Below are 9,009 nucleotides of genomic sequence, written 5' to 3' on the forward strand. Positions count from 1 at the left end.
CACGTCTCGTGACGCTACTGGAGAACCCCCAAATGGGAGACATTCCCCCCCCCCCAGACTGCAACGTCCACCAACTCAGCCTGTCTCGGCTTGTTCCCACACGTGGGGGGGGGGGGGGGGGGGGGTGACGTGGGGGGGGGGGTGACGTAGGGGGGGGGGGGCTGCTCCCCACGTGGTCACCGGACTCCGGCAGGGCCTCCCCGTTGCTCGGACGAGTTCAAATTGAATCCGAATATTCCCGAAATCGAGTCCAGATTGCGATATTTTCGGATGCCCCAACATCAACAACAACAACGACAACAACAACATTGTGTACGTGTGCACATCTCTTTAGGAGCGTGGTCCGCGCACTGTGTTACGAACCCGGCGATCAGAGTTCCAATCCCGTTCGCGAACAGCACTTGCTGCCATACCAGCCTTGCGTTGACTATACGGGGCATCTTTGTCTTTGACAGATAGACGTGTGTGTGACGTGTGACGTTTGCGCATGTGTACATGCGTTTTATATATGTATCTGTATATATATATGTGTTTTTAAATGTCCATCTGCGTGTATATATGAATACACGAGTGTGCGGTGGACAGGGAGCGGTGGCGCAGCGGTTAGCGCACTGCGCTACGAGTTCGATTTCAGCTCACGGCCAACCTCAGTGGCGAATATCTGAACCGATCCCGGGCCTCCCTTAGGTCGGTTTAGCCTCAAATGAGTACCCAGTGCGGTGTGTAAACATCGCCACTGGGGAGACAAAGGCGGCCGGGCGTTGTGCTAGCCACCCACCCCCTCGCCAGCCTTTATAGGTGCTCGCTAACAGCACTTGCCCCAACAGTCTGTTAAGGCTACACGGGGGATCTTTGTCTTTATATTTATACAGATACACGTGTGTTTATATATACACACACGTGGGTGTGTAAACGTCTCTATAATTACCGTATTCTCTCCATTACAACAAGACACACATTTCCCACCTGGATTTGAAAGCAAAATTTGTGGATGCGTATTATAATCCGGTCGGGGTGTGTGCGTTGTGTGTGCGTTGTGTGTGCGTTGTGTGTACTGTTGTGTGTGTGTTGTGTGTGCATTGTGTGTGTGCGTTGTGTGTGCGTTGTGTGTGCCTGTTGTGTGTGCCTGTTGTGTGTACATTGTGTGTGCGTTGTGTATGCGTTCGCGTGTGTGCCTGTGTATGGGGAGCGGTGGCGCGTTTCGATTCCCGCTCACGGCCAACATCGGTGACGAATATTTGAGCCGGTGCTGGGCCTCCTCTAGGTCTGCTTCGCCTTGAATGTGAGCACCAGTTGCGGTGTTGCCGTGAACATCATCGCTGGGGGAGACGTGGACGGCCGGTCGTAGCGTCGCCACTGGGGAGACAAAGGCGGTCGGGCGTGGTTGCTGGGCCCATCCACCCACCCCCTCGTGTGCCGTTCTGACCTTCATAGATGCACGCGAACAGCACTTGCCCCGACCATCGGCTGAGGCTATTGGTTGGGGGGGGGGCATCTTTGTCTTTAGTACGGGAGAGAGCATATTCGTCGTCTAACTTTATTGAAGGTTGGAGGAGTGCCCCTTACTTACATTCAGCACAGCACGGTAACGCGCACGCGTTCGAGAGGAGGAGGAGGAGGTGGAGCGGTGGGGGGTGTGGAGGATGTTATTGTATTACCCGAGGGTCGATTTGGAAACGCGATCTCTCTCCCACCGCCTCGCAGCGTCGTGCTCATCACGATCATCATCAACATCATCTACCACCCCCATTAGGCGGCTGCCTGCCACGCACAGACAACAGCACCCGGGTAGCCTGCGACAGAATGTTGGGGCAAGTGCTGCGAGCGAGGAGCTGGAACGGCGCACGGGGAGGGGTGCGTCCAGCACCACCATTTGAGGCCGAGTCGACCTAGGGGAGGGGCCAGGGTCGGATCATCGCCGTTCGTGGTGTTGGTTGCACCGCTCCCCACACGGACAGCCACGCACAAATATATTTGTGTGTGTATAGCCTTAACAGACTGTTGGGGCAAGTGCTGTTAGCGAGCATCTATGAAGGCCAGAACGGCACACGAGGGGGTGGGTGGCCAGCACCACGCCCGACCGCTTTTGTCTCCCCAGTGGCGATGTTTACACACCGCACCGGGTACTCAGTTGAGGCTGAGCCGACTAGGGGAGGTCCAGGACTAGTTCAGATAATCGTCACTGGTGTTGGCCGTGAACGGGAATCGAACCCGGGTCGCCGGGTTTGTAGAGCAGCGCGCTAACCACGACACCACCGCTCCCCACGCACACAGACACACACACAAACACAGACACACACACAGACACGCACACAGACACACACAGACACACACACAGACACACACCCACAGAGACACACACACACAGAGACACACACACAGAGACACACACAGACACACACACACAGCTACGCACACACAGACACACACACAGAGACACACAGACACACACACAGACACACACACAGACACACACACAGAGACACACACACAGAGACACACACACACAGACACACACACAGACACACACACAGAGACACATACACACACAGAGACACACGCACACTAACACAGACACGCACACAGACACACAGACACGCACACAGACACACACACACAGAGACACACACACAGAGACACACACAGGCACACACACACACAGCTACGCACACACATACACACACAGAGACACATACACACACAGAGACACATACACACACAGAGACACATACACACACAGAGACACACACACAGAGACACACACAGAGACACACACAGACACAGACACACACACAGAGACACACAGACACACACACACAGACACACAGACACACACACACACAGAGACACACACACAGACACACACACAGACACACACAGACTCACACACAGACACACACACACACAGACACACACACAGACACACACACAGTCACACACACAGACACACAGACAAAGACAAAGACAAAGATCCCCCGTATAGCCTTAACAGACTGTAGGGGCAAGTGCTGTTAGCGAGCACCTATGAAGGCCGGAACGGTACACGAGGGGGTGGGTGGCCAGCACCACGCCCGACACACAGACACACACACACACACAGACACACACACAGAGACACACACACACACACAGACACACACACACAGACACACACAGACACACACACACAGACACACACACACAGACACACACACACAGACACACAGACACACACACAGACGCACCATTAAGACAATCTCACGATACAACCCGAGCTTGCCGCCTCCGTGACCCGAATTCACGGAATGGAGTTAAGGGGTCTCACATTTCCTCGCTCTGCCAAGTTCCACATTTACACCGGGCAGCAGTGGCCAATATGAATCCGCAACCATCACTCCATTTGCCCGGGGGAGGAGAGGAGGGGGGGGGGCGCGGGGTTGGTGGTTCACGGGGAGATTGCACGTACGTATTTCTATCGCACCACGCGTAGCCAACCGTGCTAATCGGAGATGCGGGGGAAGGACAACAAGCCGAACACGAAAAGCACTTCTAAAGTAATTACTTTTCAATCCGGGTGATTTTCAAAGCGCACGGCCCCGTTGGCGTCCTAATATCGGCAGGAAAGAGCGTTCCAGACGGTCGCGGGAGCGCATCTGAAAGTGCCACGCGATGCGGCGACTGTGTTCGATGGCCAGCAGTCAAAAAGCCGCCGATGCGAAGATGAGATTGTGGTGTGTATGCCTGTGTGTGTCTCTATCATCATCATCAGCAGCATCATCATCAGCAGCCTCATCATCATCAGCAGCATCGTCATCAGCAGCATCATCGTCATCAGCAGCATCATCGTCATCAGCAGCATCATCGTCATCAGCATCGTCATCAGCAGCAGCATCATCAGCAGCATCATATTCATCAGCATCATCATCATCAGCATCATGAGCAGCATCATAATCATCAGCATCATCAGCAGCATCATCATGAGCAGCATCCGCTGACAGCGCGGTACATTCCACGTTGCTGTGGGTTGTGGAGCGGAGGTGCAGCGGTTAGCGCACTGCGCGACGAACCCAGCGGAGCTGAGTTCGATTTTGCATTCGCGGTCGATATCAGTGGCGATTATCTGAACCTGCTTCCGGGCCTCCCCTAGAACGACTCAGCCTTAACAGTGCCGGACTAAGCTAGTGCGGGGCCTGTAGCAAGTGTTGTTATAAAGGGGCCCTAAATAAATAAGTAAGCACACAAATATTAAAACACGATTTTTTTTTACTTCCATAGTAAAGTAATTGCATTTATCCATTTGCTGTACAGCCAGATACTACGACAAATCGCCAATCTTAAACACCCAGTCGTTGATAAAAGTTGAAGGCGGTATAGTACTATAGTAATAGAGCAAGTGTAGAATCACTGAACTGCAATTGATAGCTTGAAAGCATTTAGCGCGGGGCCCTTGAAAGTGCGGGGCCCTTGAAAGTGCGGGGCCCCGAGCACATGTAGCTGCTACTACACGTGTAGTAGTAGCTACTACAAGTGTAGTAGTAGCTACTACAAGTGTAGTAGTAGCTACTACTACACGTGTAGTAGTAGCTACTACAAGTGTAGTAGTAGCTACTACAAGTGTAGTAGTAGCTACTACTACACGTGTAGTAGTAGCTACTACAAGTGTAGTAGTAGCTACTACAAGTGTAGTAGTAGCTACTACACGCGTAGTAGTAGCTACTACAAGTGTAGTAGTAGCTACTACTACACGTGTAGTAGTAGCTACTACAAGTATAGTAGTAGCTACTACTACGCATGTAGCTACTACACGTGTGTAGTAGTAGTCGCTACTACTACTACACGCATGTAGCGACTAGTAGTAGCTACTACACGTGTAGTAGTAGCTACTACACGTGTAGTAGTAGCTACTACAAGTGTAGTAGTAGCTACTACAAGTGTAGTAGTAGCTACTACAAGTGTAGCTACTACACTTGTAGCTACTCGTGCTACTGGGATAATCCGGCACTGGGACTGAACGAGTATTGCGTGCGATGTTAATACATCAGCAATCGGGCAGACAAAGGCTGACCACCCAGCCACCCGGCAGTCGTGTGGTCGTGCCGGTCTTCTTGAGTGCTCGCTCGCTCGCCAACAACACTTGGCCCAACAGTCCGCGTAAGCTACACGGGGGATCTTTATCCGTACATGTGTCTGTGGTGTATAGTGTGTCATTATGTAAACGTGTGTGTGTGCGCGTCTTGCCAGGGTCGGGATTTATTGGTGTGGGGCGGGGGGTAATAGAAGTGGAGGGGGGGGGGCGATGTTCAGATCTCTGCTCTTAATCGATCTTTAGCGGAACCCGAGTCAATTATCCCATCCCTAGGGAGGGGGGCAGAGTTGGATTCACTTCCTCGGCTGAGTGGGGAGTCGGGGGGGGGCGGGGGGGGAGGAGACAGTCAAGGTTTCCAGACTCGAACATTTGGTGCCATATCGACTAAGAGGTTAAAATCTGTCGGAAGGTCATTCTGAATCGGCACCACCACCATCATCATTCTCGTCTCGTGCGATCACTCTGCTCACCCCGAGCTCTCAATGTCCTGACAATGGCATTGTCCATGCGCCGTTCGCTTTTTGGCGATGTCCTCTGGGTCTAACTCTGTCTGAGACTGGGCTCTCAAGAAAGCTGTCTCTGGTGTGGACCAATCAGTTTCAAAGACAATGCATCAAATGATCCTTATGGCGGTTCTCCAGTATACCAAATAATACAAAATGGCAATTAAATATTGTATTTCTGGGTGTATTTCACTCCGCGACTGGGTTACCAATCAATCCGACATCGGTGCCACACTCCGCGATGTCGAAACGCAGCGAGGACGATGATTGCGCCGAGACCCTGAACGCTCGCGGTATGCACCGTAGTGGTGGTGGTGCATCGTGTACAGCTCGTCCAGATGAGTCGATTGCCGCGTCGCCGACCATCAACAGACTAACAGTGACTGCGTCACGGACATTATGCGAGAGCCGGGGCACTATGGCACCGCCACAAGGTTGATGTACTATCAGAGCCTGTGTTTTTATTGTGTTTGCATGTTCACCACAAGCATCTGTGGTTACTGCAGACATGATTCCTTGCAAAAAGGTTTCAGTTTGTTTAACACGTAGGCCTTTCGCGACCAATATTATTCATAATCAACGTTTTTGGGTTTAGATCGCGTTATTTATAAATGTGTCGTAACCCTCCACCACCCGACACGGCCAATCAGTAAAAAAGTGTCATGTTGACAAAAGACAAATAGTTCACTGCTTTAGCCCACCGGTGTGTTGACGCGTGAAACCACAACATTTACAATTTGAGTACAACGTTTCGCTGGTAATTGCATCCAGCATCATTTTCAGTTTGGTGTTTTAACATCTTAACACAACTGTTTTGTTGCCAGAAAGGGTAACACCTATTCTCATATTTAGATACTGGCAAGGGAGGTCCCATGATCCACTCTTCAATAACTCCGTAATTTTTTTGCTATTCGCCAGGCAACGTCCTCCGAGCTCGTAGCTGTACTCCCGTGGTGCCTGGCCACGTGTGATGAGATGCCTCGGCTCAGTGGCTGCTCTCATCATCATCAGCATCGTCGTCGTCGTCGGACGTGGGATTCATAGCAGCAGCTAAATAAGCTAAACGCGTACCCTTCGGTTCCTTCGGTAAAGTCACGGAGGTATAAAATAAAATAAATCACGACGTTTAGATCGCAACACAAGCAGTCGTCCTCAGCAGTGGAACGTGTGTGTGTGGGGTGTTTGTGGTGTGTGTGTGGTGTGTGTGTGTGGTGTCTGTGGTGTCTGTGTGGGTGTGTAGTGTGTGTGGTGTGTGTGTGGTGTGTATGTGAGGTGTGTGTGGTGTGTGTATGTGAGGTGTGTGTGGTGTGTGCGGTGTGTGTGGTGTGTGTGTGTGGTGTGTATGGCGTGTGTGTGCGGTGTGTGTGTGCGGTGTGGTGTGTGTGTGCGGTGTGTGTGCGGTGAGTGTGTGCGGTGTGTCTGTGCGGTGTGTGTGTGCGGTGTGTCTGTGCGGTGTGTGTGTGTGCGGTGTGTGTGTGCGGTGTGTGTGTGCGGTGTGTGTGTGTGCGGTGTGTGTGTGCGGTGTGTGTGTGCGGTGTGTGGGGTGTGGTGTGTGTGTGCGGTGTGTGTGGTGTGTGTGTGTGTGTGTGGTGTGTGTGTGCGGTGTGTGTGTGCGGTGTGCTGTGTGTGGTGTGGTGTGTGTGTGCGGTGTGTGTGCGGTGAGTGTGTGCGGTGTGTCTGTGCGGTGTGTGTGTGTGGTGTGGTGTGTATGTGAGGTGTGTGTGGTGTGTGTGTGTGTGTGTGGTGTGTGTGTGTGGTGTGTGTGTGCGGTGTGGTGTGTGTGGTGTGTGTGTGCGGTGTGTGTGCGGTGAGTGTGTGCGGTGTGTCTGTGCGGTGTGTCTGTGCGGTGTGTGTGTGCGGTGTGTCTGTGCGGTGTGTGTGTGTGCGGTGTGTGTGTGTGTGTGTGTGTGGTGTGTGTGTGTGCGGTGTGTGTGTGTGCGGTGTGGTGTGTGTGTGCGGTGTGTGTGCGGTGTGTGTGTGCGGTGTGTCTGTGCGGTGTGTGTGTGCGGTGTGTCTGTGCGGTGTGTGTGTGTGCGGTGTGTGTGTGCGGTGTGTGTGTGCGGTGTGTGTGTGCGGTGTGTGTGTGTGCGGTGTGTGTGTGCGGTGTGTGTGTGCGGTGTGTCTGTGCGGTGTGTGTGTGTGCGGTGTGTGTGTGTGCGGTGTGGTGTGTGTGTGGTGTGTGTGTAGCGTGTGTAGCCAACCGCTACTAATCGGAGGCGCGCTTCCGACAGCCCCGCAGCACAGCGCGAGGCTCCGCCAGTGGTTCGTGGGGGGCGACGCTGCCGCCCCCCGCCGTGCAGGGGTTGCTTGCATCCGGGGTCATTTTCCCGGGGGGTGGGGGGAGGTCAATCATCGACGCTTCGTCACATTTTGGGACCGTGGCGCGGGCACTCCAATGGGCCCTCGCTCTTTAGAATGACGCCACGCGATGGACGGCTGCGTGACGAGTGATGGTCGAGACACCTCCCCGTTATTAACCAGGGCGGCCGCGGGGGTTCGAATCGGAAACGCGCTGCGTTCGTCCGCGAGCTCGGTTGCACGGAGAGAGGAGTGAGAGAGAGAGAACCGGCGACCGCTGGATCAGCAGGTGCGGCAGAGGTCGCAAACGGGTTTTGATTCCTTACCCGTACCCGGCCGCACCAGGGTCGCAAATGGGTACCCGTACCCGTACCCGGCCGTACCCGTACCCGGCCGAGTACGGGTAGCCGTTCCCTACCCGAAATGAGTGACAAACGGCTACTCACCAGTGACTCACGGCCTACCCGTACCCGTACCCGGCTGCACCAGGGTCGCAAACGGCTACCCGTACCCGTACCCGGCCGGGTACGGGTAGCCGGGTATTGGGTAGGGCACGGGTATCGGGTACCCGGTTGCGACCTCTGAGGTGCGGCGTTGCGAGCCATCGCTCCACAGAGTCTTGCCGCCTCCCGCGCGCGTGCCAGAGAGTGCAGCGTGCAGGAGGAGCGGTGGCGCAGCGGTGAGCGCCGCACTGCGCTGCGCTAAACACACAAAAAAAACGGCGTCCCGAGTTCGATTCCCCGCTCGCGGCCGGAGATGTTCCAACACCTCCGATGAAAGCGCGGCTGCCTACGTACGGCGCGAAAGAAGTTCAACGTGCATGCACGCAACAACAGCGACGGACATCTCGACCGGTCGTGGACCTCCCCTAGGTCGACTCGGCCCTAAAACGAGTACCGTACCCGGGTGCGGCGTGAAAATGTAGCTGCCGGGGAAACGAAGGCGGCCGGGCGTGGTGCCGGCCTTCATCGGTGCTGCTGGGGCTAACAGCACTTGCCACAGCAGTCTGTGCGGGGCTACACGGGGCGATGTTCGTCTTTGCACAGCGACACACGCGGGCTACGTGCGCTACGCGCGCGTTGTGCAATGCCGACACTGAGCCTCGATTGTAGCGAATCAGGATTTTTGAAATTCCAAATATTG

This window comes from Lethenteron reissneri, chromosome 51 (assembly GCF_015708825.2).
Source record: "Lethenteron reissneri isolate LAM-NWPU_2019-01 chromosome 51, ASM1570882v1, whole genome shotgun sequence".
NCBI classification, from domain to species: Eukaryota; Metazoa; Chordata; class Hyperoartia; order Petromyzontiformes; family Petromyzontidae; genus Lethenteron; species Lethenteron reissneri.